The sequence below is a fragment of the Corvus hawaiiensis genome, chromosome 26, assembly GCF_020740725.1.
Source record: "Corvus hawaiiensis isolate bCorHaw1 chromosome 26, bCorHaw1.pri.cur, whole genome shotgun sequence".
In the NCBI taxonomy this organism is placed as follows: domain Eukaryota; kingdom Metazoa; phylum Chordata; class Aves; order Passeriformes; family Corvidae; genus Corvus; species Corvus hawaiiensis.
This window is the reverse complement of record NC_063238.1, coordinates 23,007,818-23,034,824: the sequence shown is the minus strand read 5'-3', so window position 1 is coordinate 23,034,824 and position 27,007 is coordinate 23,007,818. Positions and strand designations below refer to the sequence as shown.

Here is a 27,007-nt window from a genome sequence, read left to right as displayed (position 1 = left end):
CATGACCCCAGAAAAGATAAATGAACTGAGGGCACCTGCTCCTCTTGAGCTTCTATATAGCTCATTCAACATAAGGAATTCAGAAGCAGAAACATGGCTCATAATTACAGAATATAATATAAGCCTTACAGGATGAGAGTCGCAGACACAAGAAAACTTTAATTAGCTGAATCTAGGATTTTAAAGACACCAGTAGTATTCCCATTACATTCCAGAATGACAGTTTAACTACCAGGCTCAAGTGTAAGAAAGCCAAGAGAAGTAATGCAAATATTCTTGTAAATGTATTAAAAGAACAGGTTAAAGAAGATGCAAACACAGCTTTTGACCTAAGCCAAATTACTTTGATAGATGTAGTCTCTTGCAGAAAAAGTGAAAAATGCTTTCTGGGTCATGCCACTTATCACATCACACACTTTGCTCACAAAAAGAAGCTTTGGGAAACAAATGTCAAGTACCACAGTATGAACTATAATATTCTTAAGTCCTCTTAACACCAAAAAGCAAGCAGCTTAAACTGTGCTGGGTTTTTGTACATGATAGATCATGTGTTTCCCCACATGCTGCCTGGTATTTCTAATAATCTCAGAGAAATTACAAAAGAGAATCTTCCCATTACTTGCTCTTTGATGTGGATTTTTTTTTCCATTGAAAAAATTAAGTTACATGCAATGATACATTTTAAATACAAGTCTAAAACTTCAAAAGTAACTGAAGAAATTTTTTCCTTCCACTCTGTACTTAGAACAACAAAACTGGGAAACTTTCTGATACAATGGAAATACCATTTCACTAAGAAAAGAAAAAGAGCAATATAATCTTAGTTGGGGAAAAAATAAAATTAAGATAGAAGCTTTAACTTATTTGGGGCAATTGCATAAGACAGACATATTCATATATTAGAAGACTAGATGATAGCTTCTAAAAGAAGGATGAGTTACCACAAATTTTCCAGTAACAAATACAGTATTGAAAAGCAAGCTGTTGGATGTTTTTTAATTTATGGTTATTTGGCAATTTTAATCATACAGGAAAGTCTCATTCCAGTGCATAAAAACCCCGAAATGGGTGTTGAGCATCAACTCTGTTTAGAGGGCATTTGTTTGTTTTGTTTGTTTACTCATCTCTGACAAACTTCTGATACTTTTCATTGAGGAATGCAAATCTCCTGAAGACTCTCTCTGAACTTCGAACTATGGAGCAATTTCATTAGAAAACCACCTCTCTCTTCATGGCATACCTGGCAGAGATAAAGCAAGAGCTTCAAGCTTTCATTAAGCCCAGTGTGACGGAAGCCTCTTCATCAACATTTATTTTGCCATTAGCAAAGCTCAACACTCCTTCCTCTCCAGTTTACTGAGAAAACTTAGATCATACACTTTCAATCTAAAATTTTTGAAATAACTTTTAGCTATACTCTTTCTTGGAAACTAGTTCATGTGTAGCATGAAAATATTTTTTCAGATAAGTGACTATACAACTACTTATATTTTGAACTTGCAAAAAAGCCCAAGCTCAATTACCACATTTTCTTCTTTCCCAAGCTCCCTCATGGGTTGCACAGAATGCTGTGCTGCACCTTGGTCTGACAGGATCACATTACACTTGACTTTTAATATTTATGTCAGCTACAAATAAAGAGAAGAGGGGACAAGGGAATGAGGAAATTCTTTTTCTAAAGTGTTAACTCTATCAAGCCTGATTACATTCAAGTCTAACTTTTCTATCTACATACTGCTACAATTATGCTCAATACATGTTCTCAAAACTTCATAAAATCTATGCAGTATTTTTGAGTATTACGAGCAAAGACTAAGTAAGAGTGGTTTAAGCTCTTACCAGTTTCAGAGAGCTAGGAATAAACACTAGGACTGTGGCTTTTGAGAAGGGATTGGTTTTTTAAAGGAAAGGGAAGGAGAATCCTTAGAGTTAATTTTGAAACAAAGTCTCAAATCTCAACCTATAAACACATTAAATATAATAACCTTTTTATATTTCCCTGAGCTACAAGTCTGTTGTGATGGAAAATGGTTGGAAATCATTTACAGCAATTTGGACCTAAACACAAGCAAAAATGTACATGTTCCAAAAGGGTGCCAAAACAAAAACCAAATTTTTATCAGAAATATACCTGTGTGACTCAATCCATATGAAGTAACAGAGTACACCTACATTTGAGAAGAATTCAACCTGACATTTGAAAAAAAAGGGTGGGTTTTTTTTTTAATCTGGGATAACATCCATTCATTTCCTTACATTACACAATTATCAAAAATATTTTAGAGCTGCATGGGCTGTTTTTGGGTTTTTTGAGCATGAACACACACCATTTTTCACAAGAGTTACTGATACTTTATAAGCCAAATGTATTCTCCAATTACTGAAAGATGATAAGAGTGGCCATGAACTTATAAAAATTACATTCCTAAGTACACATATATCCAAAAGGTTTCTGTATCTGCACACTTCTGCTCAATGTTAACTTTTAAGAGCACACTATTAATTTCTCAAACATGTGGTTGTCTCATAATCCCAGAAGTAAAACATGTTCATTAAAGAGATGGGGAAAGTTCCAAGGAAACTGCCAAAACTAGCATAATTATGAAACTATTTAAAACTGGAACCAACTAGAGTCACACGCTGTGTCTAGATCACAGTGATGTCATCAGTAACACCCAGCCAAAAAGCACTAAAATTACTGCGCTCCCATAAATCCACCTCACACCAGATGACAAACACTTAAAAGTTGAAGTCAAAATCATAATGGTGGTGGGAAGGGAGTTACATTCTAGAAGTGCTAATAACTATAGTTACGATATGAGATTTGACAAACTTCCATTCATTTTAGCATTAATGATCGTGATTCCAAACAATAGTCACAGCATTGGAAAACTAAAAATACTCATGATATACCTAGAGTGATGATTTTTAGATAAGACAATTCATGTACAAAAGTATCTTTTCCCACTAGCTTGTATCATAAGTAGAGCCCAGAAAACTTAAATTTGAACAAGAGGTCCTGGTTTGGGGTGCTGTTATGCAAAGATAATAAATACAATTTTGCACAACCAGGCTCCTTTTTCACTTTTGACAGATGTGTCAGATCCAGTAGTCAGCCGAAATGTTTTTATGAAGCACTATGGTTAGTTCTAGAACTATGTAAGTCATAAGTAATATGCTAAAGACACCTAGGCTAGTAAAGTTATATTTGAGCTCCTCAGTCAATTTTCTACTGCAATTTAAAACCATTACTACAAGGTTTAGAGCAAATTACAACTGACAATACCTGAACACAACTATAACAGATGAGGTTTATTTTGATCTTTTCTAGTAAGAGGAGTTTATAATCTTTGTTCATTATTCTTTCCTTTGTTTGTTATGTTTTCCAAATTCAAAATAGTTTTCTCCTTTAAAAAGACACTTATTTTAAAACACACAAATCCTACTCAGTGTGCAAGATCTCCAAAATGCCTCAGCAGCACACTTTATGGGAAAATAATGTTCTCTTGGAGATCACTTGGCTATTTATGCAAGTACTGTCCCTCTGCTTTCATAAAACCAAGTTAGACAAAGAAAACCGGGTTCCATAAAAACAAAGAAGAAGAAACTGTTTAAAACCAATGAACATTACGAATTAAAATTTTAAAACCCAAACTGACTCAAATTACCTACTACACAAATTTGCAGAGTGATCTCCATACCCATTTTTTCCTTTTTGTCTATAAAATTTACTTTTTCTCATCCTTTATCATTTCTAAAACAATAAGCTTAATATCCTTTACAAGTCATTAAAAGACATCCATTCATATTTCTGTAAAATGTATTTTAAATAGCAAGACGCAAAAACTGGGAGAGTAGAACTTATTTCCCACTAGTGGACAGTGCTCATATGGCTGAGTAATTGGCTGCCTGTGGCAAGGCTAGAAGCAACATTCAGGATGTGTTCATTTTAGCAAGGCCTTTGATACAGTCTCCTCACACACCTCATTCACAGACTGGTGAGATATCAACTGGAGAGTGGGAGTTCAGTGGAAGAGTGGCTGGACCACTGAGCTTGAAGGGTTGTGTTCGGGATACAAAGTCCAGCTAATGACAGGTTACTTGTGGCATCCTTGAGAGATCAGTACCAAGCCCACGGTGTTTAACATCTGTACTAAAGACCTGAAAGATGGGATAGAGTGCACCCTCATCAAAACTGTGGATAGCACCAACCTAGGGAGAGGAACTGATGCACTGCTGGGTAGGGCTGCTATTGAGAGGGTCCTCAAGGGGCTGAAGAAATGAGCTGTCAGGAACTCATTGAAATCCAGATGTAAATACTGAGTGCTGGAGTACCTGGGATAAAGATGCTCTGGAGCTGCAGACTAAAAGCCAAACTGCTAGAAAGCAGCTTTTCAGAAACCAATCCAAGGGTCCCCGGGGACAGCAAGCTGCCCATGAGCCAGCAGCATGTCCTTGCTGCAAAGGCCAACTCTGTGCTGGGCTGTATTAGCAAGGGTGAAGCCAGGGGCACAATTATTTTCTGCCTTTAGCTCCCTGTGAGACACTGTATGGAATACTGCACCCTGTCTAGGGTGTCTAGGGCTCTCCAAGACACCCCAGAAGCAGATCCTAGAGAGGACCACCATGGTGGTTGGGGCACAGGAGCAACGTCCTGTGCTCTCCCTCAGAGGAGATTGAGATAAATTAGGGTTGTCCAGCCTGGAGAAGGGTGATCTGACTGCTGCCTACATCTACATACTGAGAGGGTACAGAGAAGTGGGTGCCAGGCTGTGTCTGTTGCCACTCATCTTTTCATGGTACAAATCTGAAACATGCAATTCCAAGCAGGGCAAGCTCTTTTTCATCAGAAGGGTGATCAAGTATTGAACTGGCTACCCAAAGAGGTGGTAGAGTCTCAGTCCTTGGAGTTACTCAGCACTTTGCTGGCCAAGCCCTGCAGCAATCTGCTCTAACTAGACTTGCTTTGGGCATGAAGTTCAACAGAAATCGTTCCAAATTGCACCATGACTCCTCTGTTTGTGAAAATGAAAAAAAAAGTAATACAATTTTTTAAAAATACTATCTTTAAAATACTAAAATTTTGCTAAAATGGTAAGCACCATCAAGATCTTGCTTTCAAAAGGGTATCTGGTTCTTTTCCATTGGTATACAATTGCTAATAAGCATTATGCATAAACAGAGAAATTGATTCATCTTACACTTCTAACCTCAGAATAACACTTCTGCTGGCTAACACAGGTTAAGCACTACTTAGAAATTAGTACAGAAAATTAATTTTATTTTTTTTCTAATGAACAGCAAACTAGAAGCATAAGACTGAAACAGAGAAAATCCAGTGACCTAAATATGACATTTGTATATCTTTTGCAAGGTGTGATTTAACAACCTAATGCACATTAACATTAAAATCATGTTAATATATGTATATTTTAAAACTATGAGAGTATAGAATACTGAAGACAATTTAGCCAAATCAGGTTGTGTTACAATTTTGCAGAATAATTAAGGAATTCTGTATTACATATAGAAATTACAGGTTCTCTATATACACTTCCAGTATTTTCAAAAGACTATTTGAGACTGTTCATTTTTATTTCACTGTAACAAAACTTAGTTTTAAATCTTTTCAAATCACATATCTCAGAGTGAGTGCTCAGAGACTGAGCTGTCTTTCTCTATGGCAGATGAGAACATGCTGGAAAGTCTTTATTTCTACCAAAGTTTTTTTCAGTACTATTTCATGTAGAAACATGTCAAAAATAAACTATTATGTCCCAGACTACAAAGGAGAAATACCAATGAATTTGGGGCAGAGAGTGGGGCAAACAAACAAGATTTAAGTTTGGTTAACAGAACAGACAAACTGAAACAACCAAGAAATAATTTAATCAAGGGGTCAGCCTCCCTTTGCCTCTTGCTGCATGTGATCTTGGCTGATATTAAATTAACAGGAACAACAGGCAGCGATGCCCAACAAGGCACACTTAAGATACCCGCATTAGATGAGGATGCTACATCCACCTCCCAGTGTTAGCATAAGCCATGTTTTGTTAATTCTACATTAGCATAGCACAGTCTACTCCAAAATAGAGGTACAAGTTAAAAATTCACACAAATGCTGTGGACAGGCTAAAAACCTGCCACAGCAGCCTCAGAGGTAAACCAGGAAGCTTTGTAAGGAATCTGTTTGCACTGATATCTAAAATGTGTGCCGTCTTCATATTGATTTCTGGACAACAACATCTCCCTGTGATGTTGCTACTGTTTTGATTAGCTGATTATCCAGGGCATTTGAAAGGAACATTCCTTTGTTTACAAGAAAAGGAGCTGTCAAGCATCTGAAAGTCTATGGTGATAAGGTCATAGAGCCAAAGATAAATAAAACAGGCTGTTCTCACTAAGCGGTTCTCAGAAATATACCCCAATTTCTCAACACTCAAGACAGAGTAACAAATAAAATTACTCTGCAAGTTCTTTTTGAGGGTAGTTGTACAAATATCTTCTTTTCATTATGTAAAGAAAGTTAGATTAAAAACTGTTAACTGATCATCTAGTAAAGTTTGTGATAAATTTACTGTAGTTTTAAAAAATTATGAGGCCACCTACCATGATGTAAGTGCCTTTTAATAGAAATAAACATCTCAAAATGACTTTCTGCAATTTCTCCTAGGATAAGCTTTTTCAAGATTTCATTCCCTCGTGTTACAGGAAGTTTGTGCAGTGCTTTGCTTGGGGGAATATGGGTGGGTGGTGTTAATTCTGTAACATTATTCCGCTTTTAATATCAAACAAAGTGAAGTCTGATCTATGACTAGAACTCTCAGAGCTACAAAAAAAAAACAAAAAAAACCAAAAAAAACCAAAAAAAAACCAAACACCAAAATAAGAAATATTACCAATAGCAACTGAAGGCTATACTCAAGATTCAGTATCACTGTAGAAGCAAAGATGGAAGGGATAAAAAAAGTCAGTTCTGACATGTTTGTTCCACAAAAGTCACAGTGCATAGAACTCTAACTCAGTAACTCTCACACCAGGCTGACTGAAAGGAAAAGTCAGGAGGAAAGACATAGCAGAAAGACTAGTGCTAGGTGAGCTCCTTCAGCAAAACTGGTAATGTGAGCTAAAGTGGGTCATTCTGCCCCATATATTCTCTGTGACTGAAAATGAGAAAGAAGAGTGACCAAAACAATTTCACCCTGAAGGACTAGGAGAAAAGAGCGACAGGAAATACACTCAGGAAAACAGACTGCAAACCTAAGCCCACAACATTTTTATTCTCTTTCCCAAACTGCACTGAGAAACAAGTAAATAAAATTAAGAGAGATAAAAGAACTGATACCTATTCAAAAATCTCTTGAAAATTAAGTGAGAACAAAATAGGATAGATATTTCAAGTTTAAACAATTTATCTCCACACAAAAAAATTCCAGACCAGTTTGTTTCACTGTCATCCAGCCTAACACACAATTTGGGGTCTCTTAGAGGAGCATCTCACCCTCTTACAGGTCCAGCTACTGAACTGGCCAGCACTGCAACAAACAAACATTTTTACACCACCTGCTTACATTTTTGTGTGTGCTATTTTGGAAGACACTGTACCAAAGACTGGACATACTCTCATCCTTGTTGCAGGTACCTTGGAATATTGAGAATGGCTGAGAACTACTTCTCCAGCATTTATCAACTATGTTCCTGCAGTGTTCACCATGACATCAAATCTCACTGCAATCATGGCTCAGTTGTATCACCGATTCATCAAACAACAACTGCGAACCATTAGCAAAAGCTTGATCCATTAAGGTCACTCTCTCATACTCTCTTCCACCTGCCAGAAGGCTAGCACTCATCTCCAGCACTATTTCAACTGGCACCAGACTTCACCAAGACATCACTTTCTTTTGTGGTGGTACATGATTGAGGGTATTTGTTTCCCCACGTGGTTCTGATGGGTTGTAGCTCACACTTTCTTTAGAGGGTACTTTCCCCTAACACATTTCCTACTGGATTTTATTAGAAAGCCAGACCCCATGTGCAAGAATTTTCTCCACCAAGCACCTGCCAAGGATGTAGTAATAATTTTTATTACAACATAACCTTGCCACCCACTTCCTCCAGAGAAAGGTAGAATACTGTCCAGACCAAATTTTCTCCTAATCCCAAACACTACTGAACAGCAGACCTACAGCAGGGTCCCAGCAAATTGAGTAATCCTCAGCTCTCAAATTTCCATCATCACAACAAACCTCTGACATGTAACAGTGAAAGGCCTGAGGCACAAAGCTGTGCCTGGAGAACCTGCTATCCAAGCAAGCTCTTTTCAGTGCTGAGCATCATTTGGCTAGAGCTTGGCTTTTGGCAGGTGCTGGGGACAGAAAGAGAGCAAAGAGGTAATGAAATGGCAAGGAATTAAACATGTCAATGTCAAAAGGAAGAGTGTACCCACAAGAGTCTCTCCAGCTGCTATTGATTCTCGTAAGTGTTTAGGTTATCCTTACAGTGACTAATTCTCCATCAAAATTGTTTGAAATTACACAGGAGGTTCAGAATTTCATGGGGCAGTGCAAAAAAAGAGGCAGAGAAGACTGAATGACAAAGCCATGCACATCTGGTTTCCTTAAGATTTCAATCTTAAAACCCAATGCAACTGAAAAGCATTTGGGTCAGAGACTTTAGCCTAGATGTCCTTTCTTCCTCAGTTACTGTACGAGATAGGTCCAAGCAAAATTTGAGCTTGTGGCCATTCTTCACAGAACACACAACAGGGAATTTTTCCCAAGGCAGCACTTTTCAGGACATTTTTTCCAGTACAGGAAGGTTCAAGTAGAAAGATTTCTCAGCCACAGGTACAGGAAGACTAAAACACTGCAGCTTTCACTGCATTCTGCAAATTCAGAAGCATGGGCATTTCATTAAAGAAAAAGTAAGATCTCAGCATACAGTACAATCTACAGAAGGAGACTGGAACACCAACACAACACTAATAAAAAATTATTCTCCTTTTTAAAAACTAAGCACAACCTTTACAAAAATAATAGTAATATAGTAATAACAGTAACATAGTAAAAGTAATAATAGTATTTACAAAAAAAAGCACTTTTTAGTGCTATGTTAAGATAAAACTTCATTTTCTAACTTATTTCCAGTAGTTCTCATGTAGTATGCTTTTCATCCATTCTATGAACATACATGTTACATTATATAATTGTATTAATGCTATGTATGAATACCCAAACAGGTTTAACAAAGTCTACTGAGTATAACTGTACATCAAATTTTAGATACTTCCATATACCTGTCTGAAACATCATTTCTCTTAACTTGCATAGTATCCTTACCTTCCAACTGATCAAATTTTAAACACAGAAGGCTAGTTGAGAGCTTCATTATTTAGTTGTCTCAAGCAAAACCTCCACATAATTTTCCCAAAATGCTTGTCGTCTAACTTTCGAGTACACATTAATAGCTCTGCTGTATTTCTAAGAACTCACTTGAGAATTTGTACTTTATTTTTATTCTTGCTTTTTAAGCTAGACTTCAGACACCATGATGGAGAAGTACAGATTTTCACCAAACGTAATTTATCAATTACGTCTTATTTAAATAACATTATTTAAAACTATTGGACTAAACTACAAAGCTGGCTGAATGGCTGCAAAAACTTCCTGGTTAATCAATGTTAAAAAGTACATATAAGAGCAACTTACTCAAAACATGTAGTTACAGGTTTTCTACTTATAATCAGTCTTTTCTTTTGCAATTGTCAGTCTGTAATATGTAGAGCATTTCAGAGAACTTATTGCTATTTATAATGCTCTACTTTTTAAGTAAGAAAGCTTTTGAAACATTAACTTAAACCTAAATAAACAGTAATTTATCTTCTAAAACAGCCAGCACTCTATCACACAATACCACCAGAATCCTATATATTAAGTCGAGTGCAGCCAAGCACTACACTGTAAACATTGCAAACTTTTACATAAAATGTCTATATTCTAACATAACATGTAACTTTTTATCACATTGTTTAATTTAAAATACAGTGTACCTGCTCTCAGGCAGTATGGACTTTATTCCAGGATTCAACATTTGTTACTCTTTCTAGTGAACACCGTGCACATGTCACTTCCTTACACAAATTTGAACATTCAGAATTCAAATATACCTTTTTTAGTACTAACTAAATGGATGATTTTTAATATCAAATAAAAAAATACCTTCTTCCAAATTTGGGCCAATCATTTTGAATGGAAAATATATTTTATCCTTGGTCAAAGTTGCAATGAAAGAACAAGTACATGTTTAAAACAAGGTAGGAAAGTGAGTGTCAGAAAGAAATGAAGTTGAGTGCCCAAGGGAACAAAACATATAAACATTCTGAAAGGAGCTGGGGAGACAGGACTGTTACTGTTTGTGCTCAACTGTGACTCCAGCCACGTGCAACAGGAAGAAATTAAAAACTGGACAACAGGATGGAGAAATAAGATTGAAAACAACTTGGGGGAAAAAAATATGTATGTGGGAAAGTAAAAAAAGCTTGGAAATATCTTCTAATCTCACATAATGCCAAGAAGGAAAGCTCAGAGAGCATTTCGTGAAGAAGAAGAAAATACTGTATCTTGTTTCAAATCAAAACATGGAACATCATCTGTAACAAAACTACTGAATAACATCAGCTAAAAAATAAAAAGTTAAAAAAGAAATTAAAACTCACAGAAATATTCTCTTACATCATTAATTCATCGTGATTTTATCTATTAGTTTACATTGTGAGATCTGTTTTATAAATTTAAGTTTGACACAAATAATCACACATAACATACCATTAAGATGTCAACTCATTCTGGTTTCACCAACACTTCTTTTACAAAGTATTACAATCGTGGATAGTTGCAGCACCTTCAAGAACTAACCTAAGGTGTACTATCCAAACTGCTATAAATTCATGTAAGTGCAACTGCATTCATGTCAAATTAAAAGAGCTTTTCTTGACTGTTGCTTTTCATCTGCAGTCCTGAAGAGCAACTGAAAATTTCATTAGTCAGAAGGCAAATCCCTCACTTCATAGATAAGTCTTTCTGTAAACTTTAGGTAATACCAATAACTTAAGGACTAGGACAATCAAGGATTGTCCGACACCCAGGGACAATCACCCAGGGATCACGTTCATGCTTTAGCACCCTCCTGTGGCACAGACCATGGTCCTTTCACTCCTGAATCCACCATACACAGACTCCCTTGATTTATTCTATCCAGGCAGGTCTCCTCACTACTCTCCTCTTTCTCCCTCAAACAGCCAGTGGACCAGATCTTTACCCCATATTTCACAGAGCAAACTGAACCAAGATAGAACCTGCAACTACCACTTCTGAATGTGTCTTATATACCATTAAAATAAATATCCAAACAGCGTTTCAAAAACTATGTTTGTTCAACAAAAAGTATTGACACATACATACTCCTAAGTAGCTCTGGAAATGTAAGGCTCTAAAGCCCATCATTTTGAGTCATGCTTTATTCTGAATCTTCTCATGTAAGCATGGTCAACCGATTCTCAAGACTTACTGTTGTGGGAAGAACACAAGTTTGTGATTTTTTGAACAAAGAGATGAAGTATTTATTTTATACCTTATCAGAAAAAAACTGCATCTAGCTTTCATATAGTTAGCAAGCCTGTACATTATTTCCAAATTTCCTAGCAAAGAAGACAGGATGCAAAAAACCACACACCTCCAAACTGAAAAAATATTGAAGCACTGAGTGCCTAAATAGTCCTTTTTGTGTGTGCGAGTCTCAAAATCACACTGTAAGCAGCAATAGAAGGTCCAAAGAAACAATATACTGCATATAAAGGAAGTTACCGCATGACATGATTGTGGCTACATATATGAGTCCTAACATAGCCACACAAGGATTTCTAAATATCCTGTTTTTAACTACACTGACTGTGCTTCCTACATTGTGACTTTCTATGTTTCTAGAAACGCCATCTGGCCGTTAGAACTTCATCCTAATCCTGCTTCCTCTGTGGAAGTACACAGGCACGCTTACATGTAGGTAAGTACTTGAACCAAATGATGAACAGCAGATTTCTACCCACAGGTATTCTTTCTTTAAGCTATCCCATACTCCAACAAGCATTAGAATGAAAAGAGATAGTTTAAGTAGAAAAAGTGTATAAAAATTAATTTAAAATACAATCAAAGAGTTGCAATTTCAATGTGGTGGCTAAAAAAAATAAGAGATGCAATACTGGAGATAGACAACCTGTGGGGTCCAGTAGCTCTTTGAAAAATAAATTAGGAACAATGTAGATTAAAAAAAAGAGCAACAACATTATGAAGCCAAAAGTTCATGCCAAATCATGATACACGGTATTTTAAAGTTATCAATTGTATATATAATTTTACAATTTTCATTAAAACTCTAGATTACAAAAAAAAAAAGAAAAAAACAACAGAAACAAGAACAACAACAAAAAAACAGTCACAGTGCTATCCTTTAACTACAAATTTAAGTTATGAATACTTCATACGGATATACAGATGCAGGCTTACAAAAGTGTCATTTCTAACTAAAACTTAATATGTAACATAAAACCTAAGGATATTTCCACTTCTACTGTTCTTTTGTGGCTGAATTATAATCACGTTATGTGCACACTTGCCTATTATAAACCCTCTGCTCCTACTTGCAAATGTACTATATTACAGACCTTGATTACTTTCCAAAAAAGACTACTTCATTAGGGTATTTTTGTAATGCTTATCAGTGTAGTATATAAATAAGAGATTAACACACACAGTATATGTAGATATGCTTAGAGCTAAACCAACAAGCAGTTACATATGGTTTTCTGCATGTATACTTACATATTTATAAACTTTTGCTTAAAGTTTCAGATATCTAATACCATTATCTATTAAGACATTGTTTTACAACTTCTTCCATGAACAAAATGTCCCATAACTATCTCCATGGACTGAATTCATACTAGAGTTTTTCCCCTAGATCCAGTATGCAAAGTAGATGTAAGACAAGAAACACAGAGATACCAAATACAGCACATTTTTCACAAGTCATCTGTGTTCCTGTACTTGACTTTGCAAAATACTATATGAATGTTTTTGGTGAGAAGTATTGAATAAGTGATATTTGTCCATGGTATTCACAGTGTTCTACTTTACTAGTGAAGAAACTTTGTATTTCATCAAAAACTTTGCATGTTACATGTTCTAGGCTAGGGAGAAAAACTTTGTCTGTTACTGCTGCAACTAACATCCACAACTTTTTATACCTAACTCTGTAAATTAAAGATCTTTACCTGGTCATTTTTTTCCCCCCCACTCAAATTTACACTTCAATGTGAAACATTTTCCTGCCTGATCAGGTTTTTAAACTGTATAGGTATTTTAGAGTTTTTTTGGTCTACTAAATGAGTGCTAAAATTATACAGTTAAAAACATATTTATTAAGTAAGAATTGCTTGATTTAGAAAACCAAGCAGAGCTTAGATTTTTCTTTTAAAATGCAAGCCATCTTCACCACTACATCATTTTAGGCCAATCAGAACAGAAATGTATTTGGATTTTCAATAATACGTTCTTTTTGTATCAGACTGAAGACTCCTTATGCTCCAAGCACAAAATCTCTCCAAACCTAACAGGCACGATGTGACAGCAGAAGACTAAACACATTTCTTAGTTTCTCCATGATAGGACCAAGTGGGGTTTTCTTCTAGAATAAAAGCTTTGCACTGCAATTAGGTGCTAAAGATGAACACAGACAGTACCTTTTCACTTTCGGAGAGTTTTGATCAATGTAAATCACTGATAACATCCCATTAGTTACCTCTGACTGGTATGCTGAAATAAGGTGCACAGCACTAATTTTCAAGGGGTCACATCAAGACATTTACACACAGCAACCATTTTCATTATTTACACATTCCTAAAATCAGAAAAGATCTTGAAGGCTAAAGAGGACACATAGAAAAGGCTGGGAATTACTCAAGGTACTGCACCTGATCACTCTTTTCTTACTAGTGCTGATTTACAGCTGCAGAAAGCAACCACAGAGAGTAAATCCTGGCAGTAGCTTGGGGTTCTCTCCCAAAGGGAAAATGACCAAAGATGAGGGGACCATTTACACAGAACACCTGCACATTGTAAGTTTTTTGAACAAGAATAAATTCTCACAAAAATATTTTAACCATCTCTAAACTCAACTTTAAAAGTCACACAAATTGAGGGCCTCCAAAATGAATTTTTGCTGACTACTGCATCAGCAGCATGAATGATAAAACTGCAGGAAAGAAAGATAAAGCACTGAAAAGTAGCGGGGCTTTTCAGTTGAATTAAACAAAAACTCCAACAGCTGCTTTTTGAGTCTAAAGATTGGGCACGTTCCACACAGTGCTGAGGAAACAAATATGCAGAAATAGATGGTGCACATCACATCCCAGAGGACTTGAGCAGCACCAGCATACTCATCACTTCTTTTCTGGTCTCCACCCCCTTTATTCTGTCACTCACTGCTCCTATGCAAATATTACACTTGGCTTAATACACTCCATTATGCTAAGTTCACCCAGCCACCCATATTCATGCAACCAAAAGATCTATAACTCATCTTACCTAATATCTCAAAGTATACACCAGCCATAGACCACTAGTCCAGTTGAGTCCTTTCCCAGCTTTACTACTGTCAAAATTGTCAAATTAAGGTGTTCCAACCTCTGTGGTAAGTTCTGAACACAGAATCTTCCTCCCTTTCCCAATGTCAGGAAAGAAAAGCAGGAAGTACTCTATTTTTGCTTTCCACGTTATAGTCTCATGTTGTTCCCCTGCTGCAAGTGCCATTAGCCCAGAGCGCCTACTCTGTGGCAGTATCAGAGAATCATAAAATCACCACGAGGAAATTTTCTCTTATACTTCCAAATATGCAAGGAGATGTTCGGTTTCCTAGGGCTGCTTAGCCCACAAACATCCTGAACAAGTTTTTTTAAAGTGCTTCATAAGTCTACCCAAGAAATGCTTTTAGGCACTAGACTAATATTTTGAGTGCCATATTTCAGCCCACAGAAGAAAAGTGATTTATGGTAACCCTAAAGCTCAGGGAAAATTAGCTCAATTTATAGACACTTTCTTGTAAGAAGATGATCAAAAAGCTCCTGTTGGTGTTAAAATCCTATTCATCCAGGACGGTAGGAAGCTTCTTCAATAATTGTTTATTCCAACATTGACTACTGAATAATGCCAAAAAAAAATAATAGTGCCAAAACTAGCAGATGATCAGAAATAGAAGTGAGATACCACAATGATGACAAAATACAAAGGAAAATGAAAGCAAAATGGTAGAAACAAAAAGCAAAGTACTTTTTTTAAAAGCATCTTTACCACAAAAAGAAAATATAGCCTTCAAAGAGTGTAAATCATGGCATGGCCAGTCACCTGGCTTAATCTAAGAAAGAGAAAAAAACCACAGTAGACATGGCCCATATTCTCTTTCTGATATATCTCTTTTGCTATGTAAAACTCAAATGTGTGGTTGTTTCTCTACAAGATTTTAAAGGGATCAAAATTTACTAAGTGGCTTATGATACATAAAATATGTAAGTTTACTGAAATAGTTTGGAAGAAGTTATGAAAACTAGTCTCTGAACAACAGCCAAACCAAGAAGCATGAGAAAATTCCCATTAACATCTTGCAGCAATACTTCAATCAACTACAAAATACTAAGTGGAACTGCACACAGTGGTAGATCTCAGTTCCAGCATTATTAAATGGAAAAAGAAACCTCACTCACATTTGACAGTAAATTTTAATTTGGCATCTGAATGTAAAAGTATGTCCAATAATGTATTTTGATCATATAAAGACAATTACATACACAGCTATTACTAGATATATAATAAATACTGCAAGACCTATAAAAGTTATTGGAAACAGGTTTTTCTCCATACTAATGTACAGTAATTTAGATGACTACTTTTAAACCATCTTTATATCCCACAGCACAGTGTTCAGAAACCAGGTGCCAGTGTGCACCTCAGATACACACAGGAACAACTGGATGTAACAGAACCACATGAGACAATATAAGTAGAATGAAGAAGCTATGTTAAAGCATTTCAGATAAGCAATGAATGGTATATTTGTTACCTCTACATATCTAGCAAGGTTTGAGCTTTCCTTTTCTCCCTCCCGGCCTTTATTTCTGGAGGAAGAAGCTTTGTTTCTCAGGCAAAAGGAGCCTGAGTTTCCCAGTTACTTTGCCCCAGTATTACCTTTCAGGCAGAGTTTGGGACATTCTCCAACTGAGGGTGGGAGGCCAGCAGTAGGGGGAGACTTAATTCATTAAGCATTCTGCTGAAGTCCATACAGGTGGATTATTGTAGCAATATTACAAAATACCACCATGAGTGTCTAACAGCAGCTTGTTATGAGATATTCAGTAAAACATTTATTGAATAAGAGTACAACAAAACCAGCTATAGCCAACCATGGCCCCCAGAGAATCATAAAACTACCTGCTACCCACACGGTATTCTGCATAAATGCCACTAAGTACAGAATTTAAATGGTTAAGTACTTTCAAAATTATCTTTGGCCAAACAAACTATTGGTTTCAGAATTTCATTAAGAGCAATACATATCACAGCAGTGAAACACACTGGGTAAAGCTACTAAACTACACAAGTTCTGAGAACTACAGAAGCTGCTGGGCCACAGACAAGGTGAAGGAAGGGCCATGGACAGCAGGAGATGAGATGGCCAACCTTGGGAGACAAGGATGTGGCAGACCTCTCAGCAGCTACAGTATGGGCAGTGAAGCACAATACTGCTGTCCCCAAGCTGATCTCATACAGTGACAAGCAGCCTTCTGCACACTCTACAAAAGGCAGTGCCCACCCCAGCAAGAACAAAAATGAGCTGTCCACAGAGCAAACACCAACAGGCAGCTAGTTTCAATTGTCTCTGAATATCTACATGCACTAGAGACTAGTTTCAAAATCTGATAAGCTCAGTTTTATTAGGGACTTTTTCCAGCAACTTACACGTAGCTAGAAGATTGTCTCAGCTGCTGTTATACAGGAGTAAAAGAACTGATTTACTGATAATGGAACTCGATGTGTGGGAACATAATATCTGCAGCCTCATACACACAATAATTAAATAAACAAACAAACCACACCGTCAACCCTCTTTTCAACCAAATTCCAAGGTACATTACTGCTAATAAGTTTTTTTCTCCAAGTCTTAGACTATAGCAAGGAAAAAAAAAGGCAGAGAAAAATATTTGCATTTAACATAGCTCTTGTCATTTAAATTTCTATTTAAATTCTTATTACAAATGACCATTCTCTATGTTAAATGGAGTATATAGCTTTGTTCTCATGAAAGGGGTGATTTTAATTAAGAGACTGGGAAAGCAATGGCTTAATAAAATGGATCATAAATGGCATGACATTACAGTGATGTATTGACTTCAGTCTTAAATATTTAACATTCTAGCGAGAGTATAAAGTGGTTTTATAGATATATATAAGAAGCTTTGGATAAAACATCAAATATTTAAGCAGTACAGGAAATAGCATTCTTTTAGAAATTAAAGCTCCCAAAATATAAAGAGAAAAACATGACAAAAGTAGCATTCCCAAGAGGGTAAAGAAAAGGCAATTTTTCCTAAAATAAACTGGTATTCATTAAAAACTTTTTAATGTGAGAGCTTATAAACAATTTCATTTATGAACAGAAGAAAAAGACAACTATTATTTGCATTTTTACTGCCAGAAAAAAAATAACAACTTCAAAAAACTCCATGCACACTACCTCTGCTACCAAACCAAATGCAAGTACTTTGAAACTTCCACAAGAAAGCATGCAAGTGTTCACTTTTTTAAATTTATGAGATTCATCCAAATAGAATCCAAATTTGAATTTTTATCACATAAAATTAGACTCAAAGAGACAGCAGTACATAATGTATTCTGTCAGATAAATACTTCTCAATCCTTAAGACTCATTAATCTTAAAGAAATAAACATTTCCAACTACTGTAAGAATTGGGAAAATTTACCTTTGTCTTCTAATCAGTTCCTATGCTAATTTTCAGCCTAGTTTAGATCAGGATTCTGAATAGAGCAAATATTTATAGAAACTGGTTCAGGACTGCAGAAGTTTCTAAGGGCTGGCTTTCTGACAGGGAGTGTGCTTCTACTACTCATGTCTCACACTCCTTTAATTAAAACAAAATCAATTATGCAATAGCTCCAATAAATCTATATTAACCTTCAAAATGAAGTAGCAATTGAAGCACTGTGAGTTTGTCAAATGAAAGAGGTGGTTAAAGCAGGGAAGGAGAGTTTGGAAAGGCAAAGAATAAGCCCAGGCAGCAGAACACCACCTTACAAAGCAGCAAGTATGACAGCAAGTGGTGATCTGAAGTACATGGGGAACAGAAAGCTGAAAACAGGATTAACTACCTGAGAGATCTCCTAAGAATAATTGTGATAATGTCCTAGCCTACCAAACTGCTACATGCATGAGCTGACCTGGATGTCAATAAGCATTCCTGCTCTCCTCCCTTCCATGTCTTCCTGCCTGCTCTCCTACCATTGCTAAAACAAGATCTGAAACCATAGTGCAAACACAAATTTAAAAAAAAAAATCTCCACACCATGCAAGACTGGTCTGATGCTCATTTAGGATCTTTATGATTAATCAGTATATAGTCAAAAGCAAGTAGCACCACACTTCAGTATTTGCTTTTACATACATGGTGCCTTTCAGAATCAGAACAGGACACAGATTAAGTCCCTGTTCTTTTGAACAGGCTGCACATTGCAGTGAACCAAAACCAGAGCAAAGGCAAATTACGTGTTTGGGAATATACTTGTGTTTCTTAAATTGCAGGAAAAAAGAGGATAACCCTGCATGAATAAAACCCTTTCTTACTCAGTAACAGCAGTAGACCTGATATGAATTTATATTCAAGAACAGAAACAAATATCAAGATGTGATTGGTGCAAGAAATTACACCAAGTCAGTATAAATGTAAGAATCATATCACACTTGAATTCATTACAAGAGTGTCCAGTGATGAAAACAATGACGTACGAAGGAAGTTATAATGCTGTTATGACCTGAATGTGTTTATAAGGCTACTTTATAAATCACTTAAAGCATTACATGTCTCCTTAGAGACAGGAATGAAAACTGAAAAGAGCAGAACAATCACCTATGTCCTCGCTTTCTGCCTATATAGCGAGCCTTTTGCACAAATCCAAGAAATAATTTTTTTCAAATAGAAAAACAAAAATATAAAATACTAGTGTGTGACATGTTAAAGACACAAGTATCACTATTAGGAGTTTTAATTGGGTAAAGATATCCAAGAATATTATAATCATAAAAACAGGGATCAAAAACACTAGGACAGAAAAAAAAAGAACCATTAAGATCATTTTAAGATGAGGCAGAAGGAAGTGGCAAGAATGGAACAGGTATGTGTGTGATGCCATTTTAACTCTTTTGAAGCACAGCAGGACAGGATGAAGTTGAAAGAAGAAGGGCACCACCACCACTCAAAAAGCTCAATCCCACCACACCATGCTTCCTTAATGTTTCTGTTAGAGTGGAATCTCACAAGCAGGGGATTGCTTCATAACTGCTAGCTGCAATTCCCTCAGCTTTCCCTCTCCTTGTGGCACTAGCCATCATTTATTCCGGAGCCAGAAAACTGCCTACAAGTTGTTTCCCACAAAAGATGAGAAGGGAGCACATCAGATTGTTCTCCACTCAGGAGAATTCAGAAGCCTACTAAATCCGAAATCATGAAATACCAGTGTCAGCAGATCATAAAAAATACTTCAAGAGCCATGATCCATCTTTTATTAACAAGCAACACTCACAGAACTCATACCAATCCCACTGGTGCCAAGGACAGGATAGGATCCTGGTATTAGTATAATCATCAGATTGGTTGAACAATGTGTAAAGACATTTAGTATTAGTTTCAAATTAGCTGCAGTTTACCCTTAAAGAGAGTCAGAATCTTATACTTGCATCCTAAACTAAGAATCTGTGGGCCAGAATGATCAACCTCTAGCCAGGTCCAGCACAGCCAGAGGGAAGATGAGTGCTCATGAGCTGGCAATTCTGAGGCAAGTCTGTCCCTCACCAGATACTAACATACAGGCCAATTCACTGAGTCAGGCTCCTGAGGTTTCACAACCTTGATACTTGCTTTTAGTACAAGATCAAGATGAAAAGTGGTGCAAAAAGAAACATTTAGTTGGACACATCAAAGTTCACTTTCTGATTTCTTAGAATTTGAAGTTTGCTATTTCTGTTTCAAATCAAGTTTTCCAACATTACTGAAAACAGCACAACTTTATTTTGTATGATGAAAATACTCTGCTGTTTTCACACACAAGAAAACATTCACCTGAAAAAAAGTGCAGCCACAAGACACACAAGCTCTGAGGGTAGCCAGTTCTTTCCTCCAAAAGAACATCTCCCTGGGGGTGCCCTGTAACCGTAGTTACGGGGCACCTCATGTACCTCATTAGGTGCTTCAGAGAAAAAGACAGCAATGCTGCTGAGGAAACACAGCCAGGAACACAGTCCAGAATAGAGAACCAGACATCCAAGCTACACTTCACACACAACACAGGAGCTGTTCAATTAGATACAGCTCAATATTGAATAGGACCAAGAACATGAGGGCCCTGCTTTGACAAGTAGAAAAATACTGCCCTGCGCTGTTCCAAATGCAGTATCTTGTTTGGGTTTTTTTTCCCCAAGACAAGAGACACTAAAACCACCATTTTACAGAAATTATGTTTTCATCAGAAATGCCAGAAGTAAAATGAGTGAGCAGCTATAGCATATTCTTTTTCCAAGTTGATGGGTTATACAGACACCAGTAGAAGTGATTCTCTGACTTTCCTACAACTACATGAACAGTTCACTTGGTTCTACTTGACTGAGAACAGAAGTGCTTAAACAATTGGTATATGGGTAATAAACTAAAGTTTTATAAGCCACATTTATGAGAGGAATACTCTTTGATATGCAATAAATGAAGAATAGATTACAGTATCTTGACCTTTAGATTACAGTCCTGAGAAGGGAAAGTTAACTGCAGAAGGTTTAGCATCATCAACAACTAGAGGATTTCAGATGAAAAGAACTGGTGCATACACATAAGGTAGATAAAAGATATGTCCACCATTAACTCCATGCCATGCAATTGCTTTCAACTTTTATATGGATACAACAACCATACTTCATTTTTGTACAAGTCAAGCAAAGTAGAACATCCTTAACAGAGCAGGAAATGAAGTTTTAGTCATTGCACAAAATAAATCAACAAAAATGTAATGTCTGTTGATGACAATGAAACCACTAGCATATGCACTCAGGACTCTGATCTATTCTGTCCACCAGATGCTCTCTCTTTGTGAAAGGCTGGTAAAAAGAATTAGAGAGTTCATTGTGGCTTAAGCAGATTTTTTTCATGCTGTTAAGTATTTTTCTAAAGTTTTACTGCAAAATCTTAATGTTCTTAAGGATCATAAGCAAATATCTACGATGAACAACTCATAACCCACAGTCCATATGCAGTGTGGCAGGACAATTCATCTAGCTTGTTCCCTTTGGCTGCCTCTCCTAAGAACCTCAGCTGCACACCAGATGACTGCAGTGGAGCAGACAGTGTGCTCCCCACAACCATTTTATCTAGGGGGCTTGTAGCCTCTCCCTCACCATATAATAAGCCCATCTTTAAATGCATGCTGGGAAAAGGGTTGAAGAGCTTCCAAGAAAGATGTCCACTTCCCACTGCCAGAACAATGCATTTATCCTACAACACCATCACTGTCCACATCTGAGGAACAGATGGGAAGAGGACCATCAAGAACAGGCTGAATGAATCGTATGGAGTCAGCAGCAAACCCCTGTCTGCCCGCTTTCTCAGGTCTTCATCAGGCCCTGCTGGGGAAAAGCTGCAGGGTAGAAAACTTAAACACCTGGAATCCAGTAGAGATACAGGAAGGCAGAGATTTCCAGAAGGCAGCAGAACTACACACATATACAACACAATCCAGATGATATTCACCTACAGAAAGTGTTCCAGAAGCTGTGAAATATGACACTCTTCTGCCACTGGGAATAAAAAACAAACCTGAAAGCAGCCCACCCACCCAAGGACTGGAACACTGCTGTCTACTGTGCTCCCCCATAGCAGACAGCAGAGCAACGCTGATTGCATTGATCAGGAGGCCTCTCACCTCCTAGAACTGCATGGAAAACCACTGTGGTTCTTTAAAAAGTAGTCCTGCATTACCAACACACTTTTAGAATACCAGGACTAATGATCTTGGGGTTTAATTCTATGTAATTACACACTACTGCAGCTGCTGCAGATGTGAATTCATTTCTGGAAACCCTAAACTAATCTGAAATATTGAATAATGCTGAGAGGTTAACAGGCCTAACAGGCTTTGATATCTGATGAAACCTGAAGACATTTTCAGCTTTAACTGAAAATACCTGCAAATTAAATAAATCAATAGAACCCCTTACATGACAAAAACTTCCAGAAGAATGATTTATGCATATAAAATAAAAAAGGAAAAGCAGTTTTGCATTGTTCATCCTCCAATTAGGTGCAATACATAAGCACTTTAACTGAAAATGAAGGATAACACCTCATAGCATTCTGGGCTCTGTAGAACTTCGCATGTGTAAAGGAAGCCAAGTGGATCCCCTGAAGCCAAGGTGAGGGCCTCAGAACACAGTTTCTCAGCAAGTCAGCGGCAGAACCATTAAAACACACCAGAGGACAGGGAAGAAGAAAAACTCATGTTTCTCAAAAAAGGAATCAAGTTTGTTCAATGTTCTCCAGAGGCAAAGAAATAAACATTTACATTTTAAGTTCACACTTTTATAACAGTTGAAGCAAGACTAGATGGTCCAGAGTACTGCCAGTAGCACAGTACAATTTCCCTGAGGTTCTACGGCCTGTAAAGAGGAAAGACAATGACTTTTCCTTAGAAAAGAAAGCACACATTTATACCTAAACATTTACCCATTCTTTTGGAAGAAGTGACTCTCACTGAGACTGAATTTATTATTATCCATAAGTGTTCAAAATAAAACACAATCTACATCAGTTGTGCATCAATTATTTAGCAGGAGCCACTCTTCAAGTGCAGGTATTGCAAGGTAAGCCACAAGCAATAGGTGAATAAAGGGAATTCTTCTCCTTAAGTTTTATCTAATAATTTATAATCCAATTACACCCTTTTAGAGAAAATACTACTCCTTCCAAAAAGAGCAAGCTATAATGTCAGAGTATAGTTTGTACTGAAAGAATTAAGAGTATTTTGTCTTTTGGAATTTTAAGATGCTTTTACTGAAGGTGAACAAATTACAGGATTTTTCCACTACAAAATCTGTAATCATGCCCGTTCTCAAATAGTAGGTTCAGCTGTAATGAGGAGCTAAAATACATTCCAAGAAATTTATCTATACTTTAATCTATCAACAAATGAGGAAAAACTACTTCCTCTCCAAGGACATATTTTTAAATGCATTACCTCACCTCATTCCCCATTAAACCACACAAATCCAAACTCTTCACCCAACTACATGAAACAAAGCTGGACTGTAGGGTCCTGATTTGATGTTAGCTGGATCAGGATAAGTCTGGAATTACTCCAAAGTAAATCAATTGAAGTAGTCCAGACCTACACTGGGAAAGCTGAATCAGAATATGACCCTAAACTTCTAGGAATTATGCCAAAGATGATATATAAACCCTTTTTCCCTGTACCTAGGAACAAAGACACTGACTATTGACATTAAATTTAGTTGCTGTAAGTAGGTCAGGGAAAAAGTTGAGTAAAGATCAGTAAATGGACAGGGATTACTCCTAATCTTTCTACTTTATACAACTGTATCTACACATCAGAACAGGTCGTCTGTACTTTATAAAGACAAATACACAATTCACATGTTAGTACTTGTATTTGTCTTAGTAAACCTATTTTCTGGAAAATAAATCAGCAATGTTGTGGTATCTGAGTTTCAACTCTTACATTGCAGCAACCACTGTCAGTCTCTGCTCCTGTGCAAATGGGTTCCTTTCCAATATTCAGGAATACATACCATGACATCACTCCCAAATACTAATTTACCAAATTAACCACAGCAAAAAAGAAACCAAACAACCTTTTCTACCTGGTGTACCACCATGAACAGCAAAGACATGCTGTGGCAACCTTCTTTTAAAAGCAGCTGGTGTAGGTTTAAACCCTGAGCTGCCTAACAGCAAATGCAAATTCAGCCTCATCAGTGATACACCAGCTTCTGCTCTCCAAATGCTTTGTATACACCAAAGGGAAGTAAAGGGGCTGTGGCAGGGATGAACAGATCTGCTGGCTGGCTAGCACAAACCAATTCAGTCAGTTTCTTGTCCAGGACTATCCTGCAGCACAGCTCCTCAAATAGATGAACTCTTGTATCACCCTCCTCTCTGTCTCCATGGATAGTCTCCCAATACATAAACTTACAAATAGAACACTTGTAATTATCTTTTTAAGTGTTGGCATTTAGGTTACTTACATATTTCAAAAATCATTATGTATTAACACATAAGTTTCTGGCAAGATGATGTGCTATTTTTTCCTGCTAACTTTGATGTGATAATAAAAGCATGACATACAAAGCCACAGAATTATATTCAAGGGGACTTGTGTCAGGAATGAACGTCCAGAAGACCTGAACAGCCAACAGCCCTTTCACCTTTTGGAGGTACCAGTCAGTTTGACAAAGTTTTCTTGAACATGAGCACTCAAAGTAGATTTTAGAAAACTCATGTATCTAGACAGACAAACCCTCTTTGTACTCACACATATCCCAGAGGCAATAAACAGTTTAACACAAGTAAACTCATCTGAAATACATAAGCATATGCAAATCACTAGCATTAGTTAGAGGTATTAGTAGGTTTTTTTACCTACTAAACTGTTGACTATTTGGGATTTTTGCCAGCAATATAGCATGTTAAGCTGCACTAAAAGCAATTCTATTGCATTCATATTCAAATCCACAATTTTGAGACCCACAACATACTCCACAGTTCTAAAATACAAATTAAATCGCTCAATGCTGCATTTGCTCTAATATTTAAATTATGCCATCCATTTCCTTGCTATGATGTTGGTTTGCTATATGTAATTCCTTCAATTCCCCAGCAGCACAGCCACTTCACTGAAAAATTACTGAATACTATCATAGCTGATACAGAACAAAACAAAACTATTTATGTTTCAACAGTTCACTTTCTAACTGGTGCTTTGCCAGGAGTTCAACCTGACATTCAGTTTCCAAGTTCGTTTTGCAGCCTAGAAAGCTCTTATATATATCTCCTCTTGCCACACAGCATAGTCAGGTGACTTGCTTTATAAACAACCATAACATTCACACTCTTGAACTTTCCAGAGTATAGCTGTACTATGTAGTGTAAAATAGTCTGGGGTCTGCAGTTTTCTAGTGATCACAGAACGTGTGAAGACAGGTCCATGAAAGAACTTCAGAGAAAAAAAAAGCGGTTTTGTTTGAGGGAAGCAAGTTAAATATACATTGACTACCATTCAGCTGGGTATGTGTGACAGTGCCTGCCCACAAAATAATCAGAAAATGGTTCTTGCCTGCTCTCAGTGCCTTACTAACTGGATTAACGTGAAATTATATAACACATGCAAAACAACTGTTTACCTATGTACTGAGTGTAATCTGTATTTCCTGTCCTAACTGTTCCTTCTTACTATCAAGCAATAATGAAATAAAAGTCAGATGGGAAGTTGTCTTTAAGGCATAAATACATACACACATATATACACCCACCCAAAGGTAGGTATCGAGAACAAGCTCCTATAGCAGCGCCGTACAAAAGGTAAGTGTCGTTGCTGCTGCCTCACTTGTTAAGTAACATCACAATCCCCCAAGCAAAGGAATCTAGAACAACAAAGTAGAAAATAAAGAACTACAGTTTTAAATGAGTAAAAGGAGGAACATGGGCTCCCTCTGAGACAAACACTCTTCCCCTTCACATGGGCAAGGCTACTGAAACTGTCAACATTCAAACTACTTCACAAGCAAAGTGGGATATGTACAGACTCAGTGTCAAAAGGTGTAAAAGGCAGCTCACTGGAATGAAATTGTACTGCAGGCCAGAACTCGTACAGAGATGAGCATAGAAATATGATTCGTCATGCTGAGAAGAGACGCACCTGCTTTTGGTTAAAACAAATAATACGTATTTTGTTAACACAGGCATTTAGCATAGGTTTATTAGTTTTCATGTGCATAAATAAAGAGAAATGTGCATATCTGGGGGTCAAACAGCTATGGGTCACATAATTTGATTTCCAATTTTTCTTTTCTTAATGGAGCATGACTTACCAGTGGCAAGTTACAGTCAAATTCTAGAAGTAGTTTTAGAGAATGCTATGGAAGCAGAAATTAAAAATGGGGGGGGGGGAGGGGGGGAGAGACAGGGAGAGATAAATGGGTTGACTGTTACTTGTGCCCTACTTGATAACAGTATGTTCAACAATATACAAGTTTCCACAACTAAGATATGGGGAAATGCTTGTCAGAACACACTCCCAAGCACAGCTTGCACCTTCTATGCCAACAAATCTCTAATCCTAATACATTCCAGTTCCAGGAAAAGTCTCATTGATTGCTATCTAGCTCTTGTCTTTCAGAAGCATTAGCCCATCTGCAACAAGCTCATAACACTTCAACTTCCAGCAAATGAAAACAAATATTTTCTATCAACAAAGATAATATTGAAAAAAAAAAGAAAGAACATGTTTATAAACATTTATTGATTTAAAACTAAATTTTGAGATTCTGAATTCTCATTATGTTATTTCCCAAACAACTCAGTTTTGAAAATTAACATATTCTGCTGCTTTACTCT

At 36.8% G+C, this 27,007-nt stretch overlaps 1 protein-coding gene across 7 annotated transcripts in view; it reads right to left on the bottom strand.

The window, feature by feature from the left end:
- VPS13B (vacuolar protein sorting 13 homolog B) overlaps nt 1-27,007 on the bottom strand; it is a 438,036-nt gene that overhangs the window by 391,658 nt on the left and 19,371 nt on the right. The gene's annotated exons all lie outside the window — the stretch shown is intronic.